The sequence below is a fragment of the Schistocerca serialis genome, chromosome 10, assembly GCF_023864345.2.
Source record: "Schistocerca serialis cubense isolate TAMUIC-IGC-003099 chromosome 10, iqSchSeri2.2, whole genome shotgun sequence".
Classification (NCBI taxonomy): domain Eukaryota; kingdom Metazoa; phylum Arthropoda; class Insecta; order Orthoptera; family Acrididae; genus Schistocerca; species Schistocerca serialis.
Window position 1 is genome coordinate 65376549 of NC_064647.1, and position 24585 is coordinate 65401133.

Below are 24585 nucleotides of genomic sequence, written 5' to 3' on the forward strand. Positions count from 1 at the left end.
AAGGCACAATGCCCACTTCAGTACAGGAGGACTGACACTCTCACTTTCTACGATCTGGACCTCTCCTGCGAGTCCAGTTTTAGATTCTGATGCCTCACTTCCGGTTTACTGTATACCTTGCATCTTCTTATTGACGATGAAGCACGGAAATTGCATCCGAATTTAATACAAAAGGCACAATGCCGACTTAAGTACAGGAGGACTGACACTCTCACTTTCTACGATCTGGACCTCTCCTGCGAGTCCAGTTTTAGATTCTGATGCCTCACTTCCGGTTTACTGTATACCTTGCATCTTCTTATTGACGATGAAGCACGGAAATTGCATCCGAATTTAATACAAAAGGTACAATGCCGACTTAAGTACAGGAGGACTGACACTCTCACTTTCTACGATCTGGACCTCTCCTGCGAGTCCAGTTTTAGATTCTGATGCCTCACTACCGGTTTACTGTATGCCTTGCATCTTCTTATTGACGATGAAGCACGGAAATTGCATCCGAATTTAATACAAAAGGCACAATGCCGACTTAAGTACAGGAGGACTGACACTCTCACTTTCTACGATCTGGACCTCTCCTGCGAGTCCAGTTTTAGATTCTGATGCCTCACTTCCGGTTTAATGTATACCTTGCATCTTCTTATTGACGATGAAGCACGGAAATTGCATCCGAATTTAATTCAAAAGGCACAATGCCGACTTAAGTACAGGAGGACTGACACTCTCACTTTCTACGATCTGGACCTCTCCTGCGAGACCAGTTTTAGATTCTGATGCCTCACTTCCGGTTTACTGTATACCTTGCATCTTCTTATTGACGATGAAGCACGGAAATTGCATCCGAATTTAATACAAAAGGCACAATGCCGACTTAAGTACAGGAGGACTGACACTCTCACTTTCTACGATCTGGACCTCTCCTGCGAGTCCAGTTTTAGATTCTGATGCCTCACTTCCGGTTTACTGTATACCTTGCATCTTCTTATTGACGATGAAGCACGGAAATTGCATCCGAATTTAATACAAAAGGCACAATGCCGACTTAAGTACAGGAGGACTGACACTCTCACTTTCTACGATCTGGACCTCTCCTGCGAGTCCAGTTTTAGATTCTGATGCCTCACTTCCGGTTTACTGTATACCTTGCATCTTCTTATTGACGATGAAGCACGGAAATTGCATCCGAATTTAATACAAAAGGCACAATGCCGACTTAAGTACAGGAGGACTGACACTCTCACTTTCTACGATCTGGACCTCTCCTACGAGTCCAGTTTTAGATTCTGATGCCTCACTTCCGGTTTACTGTATACCTTGCATCTTCTTATTGACGATGAAGCACGGAAATTGCATCCGAATTTAATACAAAAGGCACAATGCCGACTTAAGTACAGGAGGACTGACACTCTCACTTTCTACGATCTGGACCTCTCCTGCGAGTCCAGTTTTAGATTCTGATGCCTCACTTCCGGTTTACTGTATACCTTGCATCTTCTTATTGACAATGAAGCACGGAAATTGCATCCGAATTTAATACAAAAGGCACAATGCCGACTTAAGTACAGGAGGACTGACACTCTCACTTTCTACGATCTGGACCTCTCCTGCGAGTCCAGTTTTAGATTCTGATGCCTCACTTCCGGTTTACTGTATACCTTGCATCTTCTTATTGACAATGAAGCACGGAAATTGCATCCGAATTTAATACAAAAGGCACAATGCCGACTTAAGTACAGGAGGACTGACACTCTCACTTTCTACGATCTGGACCTCTCCTGCGAGTCCAGTTTTAGATTCTGATGCCTCACTTCCGGTTTACTGTATACCTTGCATCTTCTTATTGTCGATGAAGCACGGAAATTGCATCCGAATTTAATACAAAAGGCACAATGCCGACTTAAGTACAGGAGGGCTGACACTCTCACTTTCTACGATCTGGACCTCTCCTGCGAGTCCAGTTTTAGATTCTGATGCCTCACTTCCGGTTTACTGTATACCTTACATCTTCTTATTGACGATGAAGCACGGAAATTGCATCCGAATTTAATTCAAAAGGCACAATGCCGACTTAAGTACAGGAGGACTGACACTCTCACTTTCTACGATCTGGACCTCTCCTGCGAGACCAGTTTTAGATTCTGATGCCTCACTTCCGGTTTACTGTATACCTTGCATCTTCTTATTGACGATGAAGCACGGAAATTGCATCCGAATTTAATACAAAAGGCACAATGCCGACTTAAGTACAGGAGGACTGACACTCTCACTTTCTACGATCTGGACCTCTCCTGCGAGTCCAGTTTTAGATTCTGATGCCTCACTTCCGGTTTACTGTATACCTTGCATCTTCTTATTGACGATGAAGCACGGAAATTGCATCCGAATTTAATACAAAAGGCACAATGCCGACTTAAGTACAGGAGGACTGACACTCTCACTTTCTACGATCTGGACCTCTCCTGCGAGTCCAGTTTTAGATTCTGATGCCTCACTTCCGGTTTACTGTATACCTTGCATCTTCTTATTGACGATGAAGCACGGAAATTGCATCCGAATTTAATACAAAAGGCACAATGCCGACTTAAGTACAGGAGGACTGACACTCTCACTTTCTACGATCTGGACCTCTCCTGCGAGTCCAGTTTTAGATTCTGATGCCTCACTTCCGGTTTACTGTATACCTTGCATCTTCTTATTGACGATGAAGCACGGAAATTGCATCCGAATTTAATACAAAAGGCACAATGCCGACTTAAGTACAGGAGGACTGACACTCTCACTTTCTACGATCTGGACCTCTCCTGCGAGTCCAGTTTTAGATTCTGATGCCTCACTTCCGGTTTATTGTATACCTTGCATCTTCTTATTGTCAATGAAGCACGGAAATTGCATCCGAATTTAATACAAAAGGCACAATGCCGACTTAAGTACAGGAGGACTGACATTCTCACTTTCTACGATCTGGACCTCTCCTGCGAGTCCAGTTTTAGATTCTGATGCCTCACTACCGGTTTACTGTATGCCTTGCATCTTCTTATTGACGATGAAGCACGGAAATTGCATCCGAATTTAATACAAAAGGCACAATGCCGACTTAAGTACAGGAGGACTGACACTCTCACTTTCTACGATCTGGACCTCTCCCGCGAGTCCAGTTTTAGATTCTGATGCCTCACTTCCGGTTTACTGTATACCTAGCATCTTCTTATTGACGATGAAGCACGGAAATTGCATCCGAATTTAATTCAAAAGGCACAATGCCGACTTAAGTACAGGAGGACTGACACTCTCACTTTCTACGATCTGGACCTCTCCTGCGAGACCAGTTTTAGATTCTGATGCCTCACTTCCGGTTTACTGTTTACCTTGCATCTTCTTATTGACGATGAAGCACGGAAATTGCATCCGAATTTAATACAAAAGGCACAATGCCGACTTAAGTACAGGAGGACTGACACTCTCACTTTCTACGATCTGGACCTCTCCTGCGAGTCCAGTTTTAGATTCTGATGCCTCACTTCCGGTTTACTGTATACCTTGCATCTTCTTATTGACGATGAAGCACGGAAATTGCATCCGAATTTAATACAAAAGGCACAATGCCGACTTAAGTACAGGAGGACTGACACTCTCACTTTCTACGATCTGGACCTCTCCTGCGAGTCCAGTTTTAGATTCTGATGCCTCACTTCCGGTTTACTGTATACCTTGCATCTTCTAATTGACGATGAAGCACGGAAATTGCATCCGAATTTAATACAAAAGGCACAATGCCGACTTAAGTACAGGAGGACTGACACTCTCACTTTCTACGATCTGGACCTCTCCTGCGAGTCCAGTTTTAGATTCTGATGCCTCACTTCCGGGTTACTGTATACCTTGCATCTTCTTATTGACGATGAAGCACGGAAATTGCATCCGAATTTAATACAAAAGGCACAATGCCGACTTAAGTACAGGAGGACTGACACTCTCACTTTCTACGATCTGGACCTCTCCTGCGAGTCCAGTTTTAGATTCTGATGCCTCACTTCCGGTTTACTCTATACCTTGCATCTTCTTATTGACAATGAAGCACGGAAATTGCATCCGAATTTAATACAAAAGGCACAATGCCGACTTAAGTACAGGAGGACTGACACTCTCACTTTCTACGATCTGGACCTCTCCTGCGAATCCAGTTTTAGATTCTGATGCCTCACTTCCGGTTTACTGTATACCTTGCATCTTCTTATTGTCGATGAAGCACGGAAATTGCATCCGAATTTAATACAAAAGGCACAATGCCGACTTAAGTACAGGAGGACTGACACTCTCACTTTCTACTATCTGGACCTCTCCTGCGAGTCCAGTTTTAGATTCTGATGCCTCACTTCCGGTTTACTGTATGCCTTGCATCTTCTTATTGACGATGAAGCACGGAAATTGCATCCGAATTTAATACAAAAGGCACAATGCCGACTTAAGTACAGGAGGACTGACACTCTCACTTTCTACGATCTGGACCTCTCCTGCGAGTCCAGTTTTAGATTCTGATGCCTCACTTCCGGTTTACTGTATACCTTGCATCTTCTTATTGACGATGAAGCACGGAAATTGCATCCGAATTTAATACAAAAGGCACAATGCCGACTTAAGTACAGGAGTACCGACACTCTCACTTTCTACGATCTGGACCTCTCCTGCGAGACCAGTTTTAGATTCTGATGCCTCACTTCCGGTTTACTGTATACCTTGCATCTTCTTATTGACGATGAAGCACGGAAATTGCATCCGAATTTAATACAAAAGGCACAATGCCGACTTAAGTACAGGAGGAGTGACACTCTCACTTTCTACGATCTGGACCTCTCCTGCGAGTCCAGTTTTAGATTCTGATGCCTCACTTCCGGTTTACTGTATACCTTGCATCTTCTTATTGTCGATGAAGCACGGAAATTGCATCCGAATTTAATACAAAAGGCACAATGCCGACATAAGTACAGGAGGACTGACACTCTCACTTTCTACTATCTGGACCTCTCCTGCGAGTCCAGTTTTAGATTCTGATGCCTCACTTCCGGTTTACTGTATGCCTTGCATCTTCTTATTGACGATGAAGCACGGAAATTGCATCCGAATTTAATACAAAAGGCACAATGCCGACTTAAGTACAGGAGGACTGAAACTCTCACTTTCTACGATCTGCACCTCTCCTGCGAGTCCAGTTTTAGATTCTGATGCCTCACTTCCGGTTTACTGTATACCTTGCATCTTCTTATTGACGATGAAGCACGGAAATTGCATCCGAATTTAATACAAAAGGCACAATGCCGACTTAAGTACAGGAGGACTGACACTCTCACTTTCTACGATCTGGACCTCTCCTGCGAGACCAGTTTTAGATTCTGATGCCTCACTTCCGGTTTACTGTATACCTTGCATCTTCTTATTGACGATGAAGCACGGAAATTGCATCCGAATTTTATACAAAAGGCACAATGCCGACTTAAGTACAGGAGAACTGACACTCTCACTTTCTACGATCTGGACCTCTCCTGCGAGTCCAGTTTTAGATTCTGATGCCTCACTTCCGGTTTACTGTATACCTTGCATCTTCTTATTGACGATGAAGCACGGAAATTGCATCCGAATTTAATACAAAAGGCACAATGCCGACTTAAGTACAGGAGGACTGACACTCTCACTTTCTACGATCTGGACCTCTCCTGCGAGTCCAGTTTTAGTTTCTGATGCCTCACTTCCGGTTTACTGTATACCTTGCATCTTCTTATTGACGATGAAGCACGGAAATTGCATCCCAATTTAATACAAAAGGCACAATGCCGACTTAAGTACAGGAGGACTGACACTCTCACTTTCTACGATCTGGACCTCTCCTGCGAGTCCAGTTTTAGATTCTGATGCCTCACTTCCGGGTTACTGTATACCTTGCATCTTCTTATTGACGATGAAGCACGGAAATTGCATCCGAATTTAATACAAAAGGCACAATGCCGACTTAAGTACAGGAGGACTGACACTCTCACTTTCTACGATCTGGACCTCTCCTGCGAGTCCAGTTTTAGATTCTGATGCCTCACTTCCGGGTTACTGTATACCTTGCATCTTCTTATTGACGATGAAGCACGGAAATTGCATCCGAATTTAATACAAAAGGCACAATGCCGACTTAAGTACAGGAGGACTGACACTCTCACTTTCTACGATCTGGACCTCTCCTGCGAGTCCAGTTTTAGATTCTGATGCCTCACTTCCGGTTTACTGTATACCTTGCATCTTCTTATTGACAATGAAGCACGGAAATTGCATCCGAATTTAATACAAAAGGCACAATGCCGACTTAAGTACAGGAGGACTGACACTCTCACTTTCTACGATCTGGACCTCTCCTGCGAGTCCAGTTTTAGATTCTGATGCCTCACTTCCGGTTTACTGTATACCTTGCATCTTCTTATTGTCGATGAAGCACGGAAATTGCATCCGAATTTAATACAAAAGGCACAATGCCGACTTAAGTACAGGAGGACTGACACTCTTACTTTCTACCATCTGGACCTCTCCTGCGAGTCCAGTTTTAGATTCTGATGCCTCACTTCCGGTTTACTGTATGCCTTGCATCTTCTTATTGACGATGAAGCACGGAAATTGCATCCGAATTTAATACAAAAGGCACAATGCCGACTTAAATACAGGAGGACTGAAACTCTCACTTTCTACGATCTGGACCTCTCCTGCGAGTCCAGTTTTATATTCTGATGCGTCACTTCCGGTTTACTGTATACCTTGCATCTTCTTATTGACGATGAAGCACGGAAATTGCATCCGAATTTAATACAAAAGGCACAATGCCGACTTAAGTACAGGAGGACTGACACTCTCACTTTGTACGATCTGGACCTCTCCTGCGAGACCAGTTTTAGATTCTGATGCCTCACTTCCGGTTTACTGTATACCTTGCATCTTCTTATTGACGATGAAGCACGGAAATTGCATCCGAATTTAATACAAAAGGCACAATGCCGACTTAAGTACAGGAGGACTGACACTCTCACTTTCTACGATCTGGACCTCTCCTGCGAGTCCAGTTTTAGATTCTGATGCCTCACTTCCGGTTTACTGTATACCTTGCATCTTCTTATTGTCGATGAAGCACGGAAATTGCATCCGAATTTAATACAAAAGGCACAATGCCGACTTAAGTACAGGAGGACTGACACTCTAACTTTCTACGATCTGGACCTCTCCTGCGAGTCCAGTTTTAGATTCTGATGCCTCACTTCCGGTTTACTGTATACCTTGCATCTTCTTATTGACGATGAAGCACGGAAATTGCATCCGAATTTAATACAAAAGGCACAATTCCGACTTAAGTACAGGAGGACTGACACTCTCACTTTCTACGATCTGGACCTCTCCTGCGAGTCCAGTTTTAGATTCTGATGCCTCACTTCCGGTTTACTGTATACCTTGCATCTTCTTATTGTCAATGAAGCACGGAAATTGCATCCGAATTTAATACAAAAGGCACAATGCCGACTTAAGTAGAGGAGGACTGACACTCTCACTTTCTACGATCTGGACCTCTCCTGCGAGTCCAGTTTTAGATTCTGATGCCTCACTTCCGGTTTACTGTATACCTTGCATCTTCTTATTGACGATGAAGCACGGAAATTGCATCCGAATTTAATACAAAAGGCACAATGCCGACTTAAGTACAGGAGGACTGACACTCTCACTTTCTACGATCTGGACCTCTCCTGCGAGTCCAGTTTTAGATTCTGATGCCTCACTTCCGGTTTACTGTATACCTTGCATCTTCTTATTGACGATGAAGCACGGAAATTGCATCCGAATTTAATACAAAACTCACAATGCCGACTTCAGTACAGGAGGACTGACACTCTCACTTTCTACGATCTGGACGTCTCCTGCGAGTCCAGTTTTAGATTCTGATGCCACACTTCCGGTTTACTGTATACCTTGCATCTTCTTATTGACGATGAAGCACGGAAATTGCATCCGAATTTAATACAAAAGGCACAATGCCGACTTAAGTACAGGAGGACTGACACTCTCACTTTCTACGATCTGGACGTCTCCTGCGAGTCCAGTTTTAGATTCTGATGCCTCACTTCCGGTTTACTGTATAACTTGCATCTTCTTATTGACGATGAAGCACGGAAATTGCATCCGAATTTAATACAAAAGGCACAATGCCGACTTAAGTACAGGAGGACTGACACTCTCACTTTCTACGATCTTGACCTCTCCTGCGAGTCCAGTTTTAGATTCTGATGCCTCACTTCCGGTTACTGTATACCTTGCATCTTCTTATTGACGATGAAGCACGGAAATGGCATCCGAATTTAATACAAAAGGCACAATGCCGACTTAAGTACAAGAGGACTGACACTCTCACTTTGTACGATCTGGACCTCTCCTGCGAGTCCAGTTTTAGATTCTGATGCCTCACTTCCGGTTTACTGTATACCTTGCATCTTCTTATTGACGATGAAGCACGGAAATTGCATCCGAATTTAATACAAAAGGCACAATGCCGACTTAAGTACAGGAGGACTGACACTCTCACTTTCTACGATCTGGACCTCTCCTGCGAGTCCAGTTTTAGATTCTGATGCCTCACTTCCGGTTTACTGTATACCTTGCATCTTCTTATTGACGATGAAGCACGGAAATTGCATCCGAATTTAATACAAAAGGCACAATGCCGACTTAAGTACAGGAGGACTGACACACTCACTTTGTACGATCTGGACCTCTCCTGCGAGTCCAGTTTTAGATTCTGATGCCTCACTTCCGGTTTACTGTATACCTTGCATCTTCTTATTGACGATGAAGCACGGAAATTGCATCCGAATTTAATACAAAAGGCACAATGCCGACTTAAGTACAGGAGGACTGACACTCTCACTTTGTACGATCTGGACCTCTCCTGCGAGTCCAGTTTTAGATTCTGATGCCTCACTTCCGGTTTACTGTATACCTTGCATCTTCTTATTGACGATGAAGCACGGAAATTGCAACCGAATTTAATACAAAAGGCACAATGCCGACTTAAGTACAGGAGGACTGACGCTCTCACTTTCTACGATCTGGACCTCTCCTGCGAGTCCAGTTTTAGATTCTGATGCCTCACTTCCGGTTTACTGTATACCTTGCATCTTCTTATTGACGATGAAGCACGGAAATTGCATCCGAATTTAATACAAAAGGCACAATGCCGACTTAAGTACAGGAGGACTGACACTCTCACTTTCTACGATCTGGACCTCTCCTGCGAGTCCAGTTTTAGATTCTGATGCCTCACTTCCGGTTTACTGTATACCTTGCATCTTCTTATTGACGATGAAGCACGGAAATTGCATCCGAATTTAATACAAAAGGCACAATGCCGACTTAAGTACAGGAGGACTGACACTCTCACTTTGTACGATCTGGACCTCTCCTGCGAGTCCAGTTTTAGATTCTGATGCCTCACTTCCGGTTTACTGTATACCTTGCATCATCTTATTGACGATGAAGCACGGAACTTGCATCCGAATTTAATACAAAAGGCACAATGCCGATTTAAGTACAGGAGGACTGACACTCTCACTTTCTACGATCTGGACCTCTAATGCGAGTCCAGTTTTAGATTCTGTTGCCTCACTTCCGGTATACTGTATACCTTGCATCTTCTTATTGACGATGAAGCACGGAAATTGCATCCGAATTTAATACAAAAGGCACAATGCCGACGTAAGTACAGGAGGACTGACACTCTCACTTTCTACGATCTGGACCTCTCCTGCGAGTCCAGTTTTAGATTCTGATGCCTCACTTCCGGTTTACTGTATACCTTGCATCTTCTTATAGACGATGAAGCACGGAAATTGCATCCGAATTTAATACAAAAGGCACAATGCCGACTTAAGTACAGGAGGCCTGACACTCTCACTTTCTACGATCTGGACCTCTCCTGCGAGTCCAGTTTTAGATTCTGATGCCTCACTTCCGGTTTACTGTATACCTTGCATCTTCTTATTGACGATGAAGCACGGAAATTGCATCCGAATTTAATACAAAATGCACAATGCCGACTTAAGTACAGGAGGACTGACACTCTCACTTTGTACGATCTGGACCTCTCCTGCGAGTCCAGTTTTAGATTCTGATGCCTCACTTCCGGTTTACTGTATACCTTGAATTTTCTTATTGACGATGAAGCACGGAAATTTCATCCGATTTTAATACAAAAGGCACAATGCCGACTTAAGTACAGGAGGACTGACACTCTCACTTTCTACGATCTGGACCTCTCCTGCGAGTCCAGTTTTAGATTCTGATGCCTCACTTCCGGTTTACTGTATACCTTGCATCTTCTTATTGACGATGAAGCACGGAAATTGCATCCGAATTTAATACAAAAGGCACAATGCCGACTTAAGTACAGGAGAACTGACACTCTCACTTTCTACGATCTAGACCGCTCCTGCGAGTCGAGTTTTAGATTCTGATGCCTCACTTCCGGTTTACTGTATACCTTGCATCTTCTTATTGACGATGAAGGACGGAAATTGCATCCGAATTTAATACAAAAAGCACAATGCCGACTTAAGTACAGGAGGACTGACACTCTCACTTTGTACGATCTGGACCTCTCCTGCGAGTCCAGTTTTAGATTCTGATGCCTCACTTCCGGTTTACTGTAGACCTTGCATCTTCTTATTGACGATGAAGCACGGAAATTGCATCCGAATTTAATACAAAAGGCACAATGCCGACTTAAGTACAGGAGGGCTGACACTCTCACTTTCTACGATCTGGACCTCTCCTGCGAGTCCAGTTTTAGATTTTGATGCCTCACTTCCGGTTTACTGTATACCTTGCATCTTCTTATTGACGATGAAGCACGGAAATTGCATCCGAATTTAATACAAAAGGCACAATGCCGACTTAAGTACAGGAGGACTGACACTCTCACTTTCTACAATCTGGACCTCTCCTGCGAGTCCAGTTTTAGATTCTGATGCCTCACTTCCGGTTTACTGTATACCTTGCATCTTCTTATTGACGATGAAGCACGGAAATTGCATCCGAATTTAATACAAAAGGCGCAATGAAGACTTAAGTACAGGAGGACTGACACTCTCACTTTCTACGATATGGACCTCTCCTGCGAGTCCAGTTTTAGATTCTGATGCCTCACTTCCGGTTTACTATATACCTTGCATCTTCTTATTGACGATGAAGCACGGAAATTGCATCCGAATTTAATACAAATGGCACAATGCCGTCTTAAGTACAGGAGGACTGACACTCTCACTTTCTACGATCTGGACCTCTCCTGCGAGTCCAGTTTTAGATTCTGATGCCTCACTTCCGGTTTACTGTATACCTTGAATTTTCTTATTGACGATGAAGCACGGAAATTGCATCCGAATTTAATACAAAAGGCACAATGCCGACTTAAGTACAGGAGGACTGACACTCTCACTTTGTACGATCTGGAACTCTCCTGCGAGTCCAGTTTTAGATTCTGATGCCTCACTTCCGGTTTACTGTATACCTTGCATCTTCTTATTGACGATGAAGCACGGAAATTGCATCCGAATTTAATACAAAAGGCACAATGCCGACTTAAGTACAGGAGGACTGACACTCTCACTTTCTACGATCTGGACCTCTCCTGCGAGTCCAGTTTTAGATTCTGATGCCTCACTTCCGGTTTACTGTATACCTTGCATCTTCTTATTGACGATGAAGCACGGAAATTGCATCCGAATTTAATACAAAAGGCACAATGCCGACTTAAGTACAGGAGGACTGACACTCTCACTTTCTACGATCTGGACCTCTCCTGCGAGTCCAGTTTTAGATTCTGATGCCTCACTTCCGGGTTACTGTATACCTTGCATCTTCTTATTGACGATGAAGCACGGAAATTGCATCCGAATTTAATACAAAAGGCACAATGCCGACTTAAGTACAGGAGGACTGACACTCTCACTTTCTACGATCTGGACCTCTCCTGCGAGTCCAGTTTTAGATTCTGATGCCTCACTTCCGGTTTACTGTATACCTTGCATCTTCTTATTGACGATGAAGCACGGAAATTGCATCCGAATTTAATACAAAAGGCACAATGCCGACTTAAGTACAGGAGGACTGACACTCTCACTTTCTACGATCTGGACCTCTCCTGCGAGTCCAGTTTTAGATTCTGATGCCTCACTTCCGGTTTACTGTATACCTTGCATCTTCTTATTGATGATGAAGCACGGAAATTGCATCCGAATTTAATACAAAAGGCACAATGCCAACTTAAGTACAGGAGGACTGACACTCTCACTTTCTACGATCTGGACCTCTCCTGCGAGTCCAGTTTTAGATTCTGATGCCTCACTTCCGGTTTACTGTATACCTTGCATCTTCTTATTGACGATGAAGCACGGAAATTGCATCCGAATTTAATACAAAAGGCACAATGCCGACTTAAGTAGAGGAGGACTGACACTCTCACTTTCTACGATCTGGACCTCTCCTGCGAGTCCAGTTTTAGATTCTGATGCCTCACTTCCGGTTTACTGTATACCTTGCATCTTCTTATTGACGATGAAGCACGGAAATTGCATCCGAATTTAATACAAAAGGCACAATGCCGACTTAAGTACAGGAGGACTGACACTCTCACTTTCTACGATCTGGACCTCTCCTGCGAGTCCAGTTTTAGATTCTGATGCCTCACTTCCGGTTTACTGTATACCTTGCATCTTCTTATTGACGATGAAGCACGGAAATTGCATCCGAATTTAATACAAAAGGCACAATGCCGACTTAAGTACAGGAGGACTGACACTCTCACTTTGTACGATCTGGACCTCTCCTGCGAGTCCAGTTTTAGATTCTGATGCCTCACTTCCGGTTTACTGTATACCTTGCATCTTCTTATTGACGATGAAGCACGGAAATTGCATCCCAATTTAATACAAAAGGCACAATGCCGACTTAAGTACAGGAGGACTGACACTCTCACTTTGTACGATCTGGACCTCTCCTGCGAGTCCAGTTGTAGATTCTGATGCCTCACTTCCGGTTTACTGTATACCTTGCATCATCTTATTGACGATGAAGCACGGAACTTGCATCCGAATTTAATACAAAAGGCACAATGCCGATTTAAGTACAGGAGGACTGACACTATCACTTTCTACGATCTGGACCTCTAATGCGAGTCCAGTTTTAGATTCTGATGCCTCACTTCCGGTATACTGTATACCTTGCATCTTCTTATTGACGATGAAGCACGGAAATTGCATCCGAATTTAATACAAAAGGCACAATGCCGACTTAAGTACAGGAGGACTGACACTCTCACTTTGTACGATCTGGACCTCTCCTGCGAGTCCAGTTTTAGATTCTGATGCCTCACTTCCGGTTTACTGTATACCTTGCATCTTCTTATTGACGATGAAGCACGGAAAATGCATCCGAATTTAATACAAAAGGCACAATGCCGACTTAAGTACAGGAGGACTGACACTCTCACTTTCTACGATCTTGACCGCTCCTGCGAGTCGAGTTTTAGATTCTGATGCCTCACTTCCGGTTTACTGTATACCTTGCATCTTCTTATTGACGATGAAGCACGGAAATTGCATCCGAATTTAATACAAAAGGCACAATGCCGACTTAAGTACAGGAGGACTGACACTCTCACTTTGTACGATCTGGACCTCTCCTGCGAGTCCAGTTTTAGATTCTGATGCCTCACTTCCGGTTTACTGTAGACCTTGCATCTTCTTATTGACGATGAAGCACGGAAATTGCATCCGAATTTAATACAAAAGGCACAATGCCGACTTAAGTACAGGAGGACTGACACTCTCACTTTCTACGATCTGGACCTCTCCTGCGAGTCCAGTTTTAGATTTTGATGCCTCACTTCCGGTTTACTGTATACCTTGCATCTTCTTATTGACGATGAAGCACGGAAATTGCATCCGAATTTAATACAAAAGGCACAATGCCGACTTAAGTACAGGAGGACTGACACTCTCACTTTCTACGATCTGGACCTCTCCTGCGAGTCCAGTTTTAGATTCTGATGCCTCACTTCCGGTTTACTGTATTCCTTGCATCTTCTTATTGACGATGAAGCACGGAAATTGCATCCGAATTTAATACAAAAGGCGCAATGAAGACTTAAGTACAGGAGGACTGACACTCTCACTTTCTACGATATGGACCTCTCCTGCGAGTCCAGTTTTAGATTCTGATGCCTCACTTCCGGTTTACTGTATACCTTGCATCTTCTTATTGACGATGAAGCACGGAAATTGCATCCGAATTTAATACAAAAGGCACAATGCCGACTTAAGTACAGGAGGACTGACACTCTCACTTTCTACGATCTGGACCTCTCCTGCGAGTCCAGTTTTAGATTCTGATGCCTCACTTCCGGTTTACTGTATACCTTGCATCTTCTTATTGACGATGAAGCACGGAAATTGCATCCGAATTTAATACAAAAGGCACAATGCCGACTTAAGTACAGGAGGACTGACACTCTCACTTTGTACGATCTGGATCTCTCCTGCGAGTCCAGTTTTAGATTCTGATGCCTCACTTCCGGTTTACTGTATACCTTGCATCCTCTTATTGACGGTGAAGCACGGAAATTGCATCCGAATTTAATACAAAAGGCACAATGCCGACTTAAGTACAGGAGGACTGACACTCTCACTTTCTACGATCTGGACCTCTCCTGCGAGTCCAGTTTTAGATTCTGATGCCTCACTTCCGGTTTACTGTATGCCTTGCATCTTCTTATTGACGGTGAAGCACGGAAATTGCATCCGAATTTAATACAAAAGGCACAATGCCGATTTAAGTGCAGGAGGACTGACACTCTCACTTTCTACGATCTGGACCTCTCCTGCGAGTCCAGTTTTAGATTCTGATGCCTCACTTCCGGTTTACTGTATACCTTGCATCTTCTTATTGACGATGAAGCACGGAAATTGCATCCGAATTTAATACAAAAGGCACAATGCCGACTTAAGTACAGGAGGACTGACACTCTCACTTTCTACGATCTGGACCTCTCCTGCGAGTCCAGTTTTAGATTCTGATGCCTCACTTCCGGGTTACTGTATACCTTGCATCTTCTTATTGACGATGAAGCACGGAAATTGCATCCGAAATTAATACAAAAGGCACAATGCCGACTTAAGTACAGGAGGACTGACACTCTCACTTTCTACGATCTGGACCTCTCCTGCGAGTCCAGTTTTAGATTCTGATGCCACACTTCCGGTTTACTGTATACCTTGCATCTTCTTATTGACGATGAAGCACGGAAATTGCATCCGAATTTAATACAAAAGGCACAATGCCGACTTAAGTACAGGAGGACTGACACTCTCACTTTCTACGATCTGGACCTCTCCTGCGAGTCCAGTTTTAGATTCTGATGCCTCACTTCCGGTTTACTGTATACCTTGCATCTTCTTATTGATGATGAAGCACGGAAATTGCATCCGAATTTAATACAAAAGGCACAATGCCAACTTAAGTACAGGACTGACACTCTCACTTTCTACGATCTGGACCTCTCCTGCGAGTCCAGTTTTAGATTCTGATGCCTCACTTCCGGTTTACTGTATACCTTGCATCTTCTTATTGACGATGAAGCACGGAAATTGCATCCGAATTTAATACAAAAGGCACAATGCCGACTTAAGTAGAGGAGGACTGACACTCTCACTTTCTACGATCTGGACCTCTCCTGCGAGTCCAGTTTTAGATTCTGATGCCTCACTTCCGGTTTACTGTATACCTTGCATCTTCTTATTGACGATGAAGCACGGAAATTGCATCCGAATTTAATACAAAAGGCACAATGCCGACTTAAGTACAGGAGGACTGACACTCTCACTTTCTACGATCTGGACCTCTCCTGCGAGTCCAGTTTTAGATTCTGATGCCTCACTTCCGGTTTACTGTATACCTTGCATCTTCTTATTGACGATGAAGCACGGAAATTGCATCCGAATTTAATACAAAAGGCACTATGCCGACATAAGTACAGGAGGACTGACACTCTCACTTTCTACGATCTGGACCTCTCCTGCGAGTCCAGTTTTAGATTCTGATGCCTCACTTCCGGTTTACTGTATACCTTGCATCTTCTTATTGACGATGAAGCACGGAAATTGCATCCGATATTAATACAAAAGGCACAATGCCGACTTAAGTACAGGAGGATTGACACTCTCACTTTCTACGATCTGGACCTCACCTGCGAGTCCAGTTTTAGATTCTGATGCCTCACTTCCGGTTTACTGTATACCTTGCATCTTCTAATTGACGATGAAGCACGGAAATTGCATCCGAATTTAATACAAAAGGCACAATGCCGACTTAAGTACAGGAGGACTGACACTCTCACTTTCTACGATCTGGACCTCTCCTGCGAGTCCAGTTTTAGATTCTGATGCCTCACTTCCGGTTTACTGTATACCTTGCATCTTCTTATTGACGATGAAGCACGGAAATTGCATCCGAATTAAATACAAAAGGCACAATGCCGACTTAAGTACAGGAGGACTGACACTCTCACTTTGTACGATCTGGACCTCTCCTGCGAGTCCAGTTTTAGATTCTGATGCCTCACTTCCGGTTTACTGTATACCTTGCATCTTCTTATTGACGATGAAGCACGGAAATTGCCTCCGAATTTAATACAAAAGGCACAATGCCGACTTAAGTACAGGAGGACTGACACTCTCACTTTCTACGATCTGGACCTCTCCTGCGAGTCCAGTTTTAGATTCTGATGCCTCACTTCCGGTTTACTGTATACCTTGCATCTTCTTATTGACCATGAAGCACGGAAATTGCATCCGAATTTAATACAAAAGGCACAATGCCGACTTAAGTACAGGAGGACTGACACTCTCACTTTCTACGATCTGGACCCCTCCTGCGAGTCCAGTTTTAGATTCTGATGCCTCACTTCCGGTTTACTGTATACCTTGCATCTTCTTATTGACGATGAAGCACGGAAATTGCATCCGAATTTAATACAAAAGGCACAATGCCGACTTAAGTACAGGAGGACTGACACTCTCACTTTCTACGATCTGGACCTCTCCTGCGAGTCCAGTTTTAGATTCTGATGCCTCACTTCCGGTTTACTGTATACCTTGCATCTTCTTATTGACGATGAAGCACGGAAATTGCATCCGAATTTAATACAAAAGGCACAATGCCGACTTAAGTACAGGAGGACTGACACCCTCACTTTCTACGATCTGGACCTCTCCTGCGAGTCCAGTTTTAGATTCTGATGCGTCACTTCCGGTTTACTGTATACCTTGCATCTTCTTATTGACGATGAAGCACGGAAATTGCATCCGAATTTAATACAAAAGGCACAATGCCGACTTAAGTACAGGAGGACTGACACTCTCACTTTGTACGATCTGGACCTCTCCTGCGAGTCCAGTTTTAGATTCTGATGCCTCACATCCGGTTTACTGTATACCATGCATCTTCTTATTGACGGTGAAGCACGGAAATTGCATCCGAATTTAATACAAAAGGCACAATGCCGACTTAACTACAGGAGGACTGACACTCTCTACGATCTGGACCTCTCCTGCGAGTCCAGTTTTAGATTCTGATGCCTCACTTCCGGTTTACTGTATACCTTGCATCTTCTTATTGACGATGAAGCACGGAAATTGCATCCGAATTTAATACAAAAGGCACAATGCCGACTTAAGTACAGGAGGACTGACACTCTCACTTTCTACGATCTGGACCTCTCCTGCGAGTCCTGTTTTAGATTCTGATGCCTCACTTCCGGTTTACTGTATACCTTGCATCTTCTTATTGACGATGAAGCACGGAAATTGCATCCGAATTAAATACAAAAGGCACAATGCTGATTTAAGTACAGGACTGACACTCTCACTTTGTACGATCTGGACCTCTCCTGCGAGTCCAGTTTTAGATTCTGATGCCTCACTTCCGGGTTACTGTATACCTTGCATCTTCTTATTGACGATGAAGCACGGAAATTGCATCCGAATTTAATACAAAAGGCACAGTGCTGACTTAAGTACAGGACTGACACTCTCACTTTGTACGATCTGGACCTCTCCTGCGAGTCCAGTTTTAGATTCTGATGCCTCACTTCCGGTTTACTGTATACCTTGCATCTTCTTATTGACGATGAAGCACGGAAATTGCAACCGAATTTAATACAAAAGGCACAATGCCGACTTAAGTACAGGAGGAATGACACTCTCACTTTCTACGATCTGGACCTCTCCTGCGAGTCCAGTTTTAGATTCTGATGCCTCACTTCCGGTTTACTGTATACCTTGCATCTTCGTATTGACGATGAAGCACGGAAATTGCATCCGAATTTAATACAAAATGCACAATGCCGACTTAAGTACAGGAGGACTGACACTCTCACTTTGTACGATCTGGACCTCTCCTGCGAGTCCAGTTTTAGATTCTGATGCCTCACTTCCGGTTTACTGTATACCTTGCATTTTCTTATTGACGATGAAGCACGGAAATTTCATCCGAATTTAATACAAAAGGCACAATGCCGACTTAAGTACAGGAGGACTGACACTCTCACTTTCTACGATCTGGACCTCTCCTGCGAGTCCAGTTTTAGATTCTGATGCCTCACTTCCGGTTTACTGTATACCTTGCATCTCCTTATTGACGATGAAGCACGGAAATTGCATCCGAATTTAATACAAAAGGCACAATGCCGACTTAAGTACAGGAGGACTGACACTCTCACTTTCTACGATCTGGACCGCTCCTGCGAGTCGAGTTTTAGATTCTGATGCCTCACTTCCGGTTTACTGTATACCTTGCATCTTCTTATTGACGATGAAGCACGGAAATTGCATCCGAATTTAATACAAAAGGCACAATGCCGACTTAAGTACAGGAGGACTGACACTCTCACTTTGTACGATCTGGACCTCTCCTGCGAGTCCAGTTTTAGATTCTGATGCCTCACTTCCGGTTTACTGTAGACCTTGCATCTTCTTATTGACGATGAAGCACGGAAATTGCATCCGAATTTAATACAAAAGGCACAATGCCGACTTAAGTACAGGAGGACTGACACTCTCACTTTCTACGATCTGGACCTCTCCTGCGAGTCCAGTTTTAGATTTTGGTGCCTCACTTCCGGTTTACTGTATACCTTGCAACTTCTTATTGACGATGAAGCACGGAAATTGCATCCGAATTTAATACAAAAGGCACAATGCCGACTTAAGTACAGGAGGACTGACACTCTCACTTTCTACGATCTGGACCTCTCCTGCGAGTCCAGTTTTAGATTCTGATGCCTCACTTCCGGTTTACTGTATACCTTGCATCTTCTTATTGACGATGAAGCACGGAAATTGCATCCGAATTTAATACAAAAGGCGCAATGAAGACTTAAGTACAGGAGGACTGACACTCTCACTTTCTACGATATGGACCTCTCCTGCGAGTCCAGTTTTAGATTCTGATGCCTCACTTCCGGTTTACTGTATACCTTGCATCTTCTTATTGACGATGAAGCACGGAAATTGCATCCGAATTTAATACAAAAGGCACAATGCCGACTTAAGTACAGGAGGACTGACACTCTCACTTTCTACGATCTGGACCTCTCCTGCGAGTCCAGTTTTAGATTCTGATGCCTCACTTCCGGTTTACTGTATACCTTGCATCTTCTTATTGACGATGAAGCACGGAAATTGCATCCGAATTTAATACAAAAGGCACAATGCCGACTTAAGTACAGGAGGACTGACACTCTCACTTTGTACGATCTGGATCTCTCCTGCGAGTCCAGTTTTAGATTCTGATGCCTCACTTCCGGTTTACTGTATACCTTGCATCTTCTTATTGACGATGAAGCACGGAAATTGCATCCGAATTTAATACAAAAGGCACAATGCCGACTTAAGTACAGGAGGACTGACACTCTCACTTTCTACGATCTGGACCTCTCCTGCGAGTCCAGTTTTAGATTCTGATGCCTCACTTCCGGTTAACTGTATGCCTTGCATCTTCTTATTGACGATGAAGTACGGAAATTGCATCCGAATTTAATACAAAAGGCACAATGCCGATTTAAGTGCAGGAGGACTGACACTCTCACTTTCTACGATCTGGACCTCTCCTGCGAGTCCAGTTTTAGATTCTGATGCCTCACTTCCGGTTTACTGTATACCTTGCATCTTCATATTGACGATGAAGCACGGAAATTGCATCCGAATTTAATACAAAAGGCACAATGCCGACTTAAGTACAGGAGGACTGACACTCTCACTTTCTACGATCTTGACCTCTCCTGCGAGTCCAGTTTTAGATTCTGATGCCTCACTTCCGGGTTACTGTATACCTTGCATCTTCTTATTGACGATGAAGCACGGAAATTGCATCCGAATTTAATACAAAAGGCACAATGCCGACTTAAGTACAGGAGGACTGACACTCTCACTTTCTACGATCTGGACCTCTCCTGCGAGTCCAGTTTTAGATTCTGATGCCTCACTTCCGGTTTACTGTATTCCTTGCATCTTCTTATTGACGATGAAGCACGGAAATTGCATCCGAATTTAATACAAAAGGCACAATGCCGACTTAAGTACAGGAGGACTGACACTCTCACTTTCTACGATCTGGACCTCTCCTGCGAGTCCAGTTTTAGATTCTGATGCCTCACTTCCGGTTTACTGTATACCTTGCATCTTCTTATTGATGATGAAGCACGGAAATTGCATCCGAATTTAATACAAAAGGCACAATGCCAACTTAAGTACAGGAGGACTGACACTCTCACTTTCTACGATCTGGACCTCTCCTGCGAGTCCAGTTTTAGATTCTGATGCCTCACTTCCGGTTTACTGTATACCTTGCATCTTCTTATTGACGATGAAGCACGGAAATTGCATCCGAATTTAATACAAATGGCACAATGCCGACTTAAGTAGAGGAGGACTGACACTCTCACTTTCTACGATCTGGACCTCTCCTGCGAGTCCAGTTTTAGATTCTGATGCCTCACTTCCGGTTTACTGTATACTTTGCATCTTCTTATTGACGATGAAGCACGGAAATTGCATCCGAATTTAATACAAAAGGCACAATGCCGACTTAAGTACAGGAGGACTGACACTCTCACTTTCTACGATCTGGACCTCTCCTGTGAGTACAGTTTTAGATTCTGATGCCTCACTTCCGGTTTACTGTATACCTTGCATCTTCTTATTGACGATGAAGCACGGAAATTGCCTCCGAATTTAATACAAAAGGCACAATGCCGACTTAAGTACAGGAGGACTGACACTCTCACTTTCTACGATCTGGACCTCTCCTGCGAGTCCAGTTTTAGATTCTGATGCCTCACTTCCGGTTTACTGTATACCCTGCATCTTCTTATTGACCATGAAGCACGGAAATTGCATCCGAATTTAATACAAAAGGCACAATGCCGACTTAAGTACAGGAGGACTGACACTCTCACTTTCTACGATCTGGACCCCTCCTGCGAGTCAAGTTTTAGATTCTGATGCCTCACTTCCGGTTTACTGTATACCTTGCATCTTCTTATTGACGATGAAGCACGGAAATTGCATCCGAATTTAATACAAAAGGCACAATGCCGACTTAAGTACAGGAGGACTGACACTCTCACTTTCTACGATCTGGACCTCTCCTGCGAGTCCTGTTTTAGATTCTGATGCCTCACTTCCGGTTTACTGTATACCTTGCATCTTCTTATTGACGATGAAGCACGGAAATTGCATCCGAATTTAATACAAAAGGCACAATGCCGACTTAAGTACAGGAGGACTGACACTCTCACTTTCTACGATCTGGACCTCTCCTGCGAGTCCAGTTTTAGATTCTGATGCCTCACATCCGGTTTACTGTATACCTTGCATCTTCTTATTGACGGTGAAGCACGGACATTGCATCCGAATTTAATACAAAAGGCACAATGCCGACTTAACTACAGGAGGACTGACACTCTCTATGATCTGGACCTATCCTGCGAGTCCAGTTTTAGATTCTGATGCCTCACTTCCGGTTTACTGTATACCTTGCATCTTCTTATTGACGATGAAGCACGGAAATTGCATCCGAATTTAATACAAAAGGCACAATGCCGACTTAAGTACAGGAGGACTGACACTCTCACTTTCTACGATCTGGACCTCTCCTGCGAGTCCTGTTTTAGATTCTGATGCCTCACTTCCGGTTTACTGTATACCTTGCATCTTCTTATTGACGATGAAGCACGGAAATTGCATCCGAATTAAATACAAAAGGCACAATGCTGACTTAAGTACAGGACTGACACTCTCACTTTGTACGATCTGGACCTCTCCTGCGAGTCCAGTTTTAGATTCTGATGCCTCACTTCCGGGTTACTGTATACCTTGCATCTTCTTATTGACGATGAAGCACGGAAATTGCATCCGAATTTAATACAAAAGGCACAGTGCTGACTTAAGTACAGGACTGACACTCTCACTTTGTACGATCTGGACCTCTCCTGCGAGTCCAGTTTTAGATTCTGATGCCTCACTTCCGGTTTACTGTATACCTTGCATCTTCTTATTGACGATGAAGCACGGAAATTGCAACCGAATTTAATACAAAAGGCACAATGCCGACTTAAGTACAGGAGGACTGACACTCTCACTTTCTACGATCTGGACCTCTCTTGCGAGTCCAGTTTTAGATTCTGATGCCTCACTTCCGGTTTACTGTATACCTTGCATCTTCTTATTAACGATGAAGCACGGAAATTGCATCCGAATTTAATACAAAAGGCACAATGCCGACTTAAGTACAGGAGGACTGACACTCTCACTTTGTACGATCTGGACCTCTCCTGCGAGTCCAGTTTTAGATTCTGATGCCTCACTTCCGGTTTACTGTATACCTTGCATCTTTTTATTGACGATGAAGCACGGAAATTGCATCCGAATTTAGTACAAAAGGCACAATGCCGATTTAAGTACAGGAGGACTGACACTCTCACTTTCTACGATCTGGACCTCTCCTGCGAGTCCAGTTTTAGATTCTGATGCCTCACTTCCGGTTTACTGTATACCTTGCATCTTCTTATTGACGATGAAGCACGGAAATTGCATCCGAATTTAATACAAAAGGCACAATGCCGACTTAAGTACAGGAGGACTGACACTCTCACTTTCTACGATCTGGACCTCACCTGCGAGTCCAGTTTTAGATTCTGATGCCTCACTTCCGGTTTACTGTATACCTTGCATCTTCTTATTGACGATGAAGCACGGAAATTGCATCCGAATTTAATACAAAAGGCACAATGCCGACTTAAGTACAGGAGGACTGACACTCTCACTTTCTACGATCTGGACCTCTCCTGCGAGTCCAGTTTTATATTCTGATGCCTCACTTCCGGTTTACTGTATACCTTGCATCTTCTTATTGACGATGAAGCACGGAAATTGCATCCGAATTTAATACAAAAGGCACAATGCCGACTTAAGTACAGGAGGACTGACACTCTCACTTTCTACGATCTGGACCTCTCCTGCGAGTCCAGTTTTAGATTCTGATGCCTCACTTCCGGTTTACTGTATACCTTGCATCTTCTTATTGACGATGAAGCACGGAAATTGCCTCCGAATTTAATACAAAAGGCACAATGCCGACTTAAGTACAGGAGGACTGACACTCTCACTTTCTACGATCTGGACCTCTCCTGCGAGTCCAGTTTTAGATTCTGATGCCTCACTTCCGGTTTACTGTATACCTTGCATCTTCTTATTGACCATGAAGCACGGAAATTGCATCCGAATTTAATACAAAAGGCACAATGCCGACTTAAGTACAGGAGGACTGACACTCTCACTTTCTACGATCTCGACCCCTCCTGCGAGTCCAGTTTTAGATTCTGATGCCTCACTTCCGGTTTACTGTATACCTTGCATCTTCTTATTGACGATGAAGCACGGAAATTGCATCCGAATTTAATACAAAAGGCACAATGCCGACTTAAGTACAGGAGGACTGACACTCTCACTTTCTACGATCTGGACCTCTCCTGCGAGTCCAGTTTTAGATTCTGATGCCTCACTTCCGGTTTACTGTATACCTTGCATCTTCTTATTGACGATGAAGCACGGAAATTGCATCCGAATTTAATACAAAAGGCACAATGCCGACTTAAGTACAGGAGGACTGACACTCTCACTTTCTACGATCTGGACCTCTCCTGCGAGTCCCGTTTTAGATTCTGATGCGTCACTTCCGGTTTACTGTATACCTTGCATCTTCTTATTGACGATGAAGCACGGAAATTGCATCCGAATTTAATACAAAAGGCACAATGCCGACTTAAGTACAGGAGGACTGACACTCTCACTTTCTACGATCTGGACCTCTCCTGCGAGTCCAGTTTTAGATTCTGATGCCTCACATCCGGTTTACTGTATACCTTGCATCTTCTTATTGACGGTGAAGCACGGAAATTGCATCCGA